Genomic DNA, 2,256 nt, shown 5'->3' with positions numbered 1-2,256 from the left:
CTAGTTGTTCCTATTTAAAATCTTCTTGGTTTTCCTATTTATTATGTCACAAAAAAAATTTTCTGCACCCCAAGAAAATGCTTTACTCAGAACATAAAGAAAAATTAAAATCACTTGGTCACTTCCCATCAACCTCCCCAAATAAAATCCTACTAGAGTTTTTAATTAGGATTGCATTCAACTTAAAAATTAATTTGGGGGAAGTTATTATATTTACAAAACTGAATCTTTCTATGCAAAAATATGGTATGCCCTACAGTAAAATTAAATACATAAAATTCTTAAAGTTAGTGTTTTTCATACCATTCCAGCACGTTTCTGGTCGACCTCAAGGAAATAAGAATATTTATTGCTCTTAATGTTTTATTCCCAGAAAATTTTCACTTATGCTAGTGTCATATAAAACCGAAAATGTCCCCTTGCCAATCTGAGCAGGTAAAAACATATCTATGGATGTAATACGTACTGCATTGACTTTTCATAAGTTTGAATGATTCCACATGTATTTATTGGCCAGTGATAGTTTTTTCTTTGTAAACTTTATCTTTTGCCTATTTTTTATATTAAGTATAATATTTTGACTTATTTGCCTCTTAATTTTGTTTATTACATGTTGCGATAGACGGAATTTAAAATTTTCTCTACAAATCTATTTTGTAAAACTTTCCATACAAATCTAAAAAAAAAAAAACAGATTTGTAAAATCTAAACAAATCTAATCTGTATGGTTTCTTCATTTATACTCAGGAAGTCTTCTTATTCAAAGTTCATCCCGTATTTGTGTATATTTTCGTGTAGTCATTTGCATGTTCCATTTGTTTTATATCTCATGTTTAAATTTTAATTCCCTAATCCACACTGGATTTATATCAGCTTAGGGTATGAACAAAGCAAAGATTGAGTCATGTTTTGAGTTTTAAGGATTGGTTTGTTTGAGCCTGTGTATTGAACCCCGGCCATCTTCATTTTGGAAGTTATTCTGTGTCGAAGTTATTTGGTTTACTTAGTCATTTTTAGGCACAGGCTTTCTTGGCACACACCCTTTGGCGGAGTAATAAAATGTTCTCATTATGAAAAGAATTTAGGCAATTACAGCTGCAGCCTACTTCCCAGCGTCTGTGACAAGGTACATTTCAGATGAAAGAATGTTGATGATGGTTCAACTGCCAGCTGCTGTCCCTGGGGCTTTGGAGAGTCTTCTGAAGGCTGCAAAAAGTTAAACAGCTTATTTCACCAGCACCGCCTGTAAAACCGTGTTGGAAGCACCGATCCCCAAGGGTACGCAGACTTAATCTACAGTCGCAAGCTTGGTGTCTTACAAGAAGGCTGCTCGACCAAACCAAAAACACAGCCTCCTGAAAAATCAAATGCGTTTGGCAGATCCAGTCTACACAGCAAAGCCAGGGAGCAGGAAAAACCCCTCCCCACATCAAGCATGGTACGGTATAAAGAACGTCAAACAGAAGGTCTGAAAACCCAATTGGCATCCTTTCTCCATCACCAACAGTCTGACCTCGGGCAAATCGTTTCATGAGTTCCAGTTTCCTCTTATAAAATGGGTGGCCTCACACGATGGCTGCCAGAACTGCAGAGATTACTCTTAATTGTGTACAAAAGTGTTAACACCATAAGTCTGACTGACTTCACCATCACTACACTGACTTGTGCACCGTCCGGGCTTGAAACGTCCCTTATCACATCCGAGGAGCCAGTATCTCATTTCCGCGCTGCCGAGGTCACTCAGTCTAAGGCTCAGGACTGAGATTTTGTTGTGAGTTTACGTTTCGGTACAAAATTCTTGACTAGGACCCAGGACCCGGTCTGGGCTCTCCCTTCTAGAAGACTCTGCCCTAGTCGTGATCAAGGCAAACACAGTGGGAAGTCGCTGAGGAGGGGTGGGGCATGGTCAGATCTGTGTGCTTTAAAACGGTTACTCTGGGTGCTGTCTGGACCACAGATGGGAGCACTCAGAAGGGAAGCAGGGTCACCCACACGGTGGTGAGCTGCAGCTGCTGGCCGGTTCTGGCTCCAGAAAGTTGACTGTGCACATATGTTCCCAAGGCCACCCTTAGCGGCATTGGGTGGGTACTTGCCACAATTTATAGTCATATATTTATATGTCTACCTGTTTGTGTTCTGTCTCCCTCACTGGACTGTAAGGTTTTTTAATTCGACTCTGATTGCTCAGTATATAACACAACTTGCTGAACAAATAAGCAAGCAAGAGAAGGAGCCTGTCCACAGCCTACGGGCAAC

The 2,256-nt window shown here is 39.9% G+C and overlaps 1 long non-coding RNA gene across 1 annotated transcript in view; it reads right to left on the bottom strand.

Annotated features, from left to right (window-relative positions):
• Nucleotides 1-671: 671 nt before the first annotated feature.
• LOC112476432 overlaps nt 672-2,256 on the bottom strand; it is a 4,511-nt gene continuing 2,926 nt past the window's right edge. The window contains exon 3 of the long non-coding RNA XR_003045075.1: nt 672-1,206. This is a non-coding gene — a long non-coding RNA (uncharacterized LOC112476432). The remainder of the gene's footprint in view (nt 1,207-2,256) is intronic.

This window comes from Pteropus alecto, unplaced genomic scaffold, assembly GCF_000325575.1.
Source record: "Pteropus alecto unplaced genomic scaffold, ASM32557v1 scaffold101, whole genome shotgun sequence".
NCBI lineage: Eukaryota > Metazoa > Chordata > Mammalia > Chiroptera > Pteropodidae > Pteropus > Pteropus alecto.
Note: the sequence above shows the minus strand (reverse complement) of the source record. Positions and strands in the feature narration are given on the sequence as shown.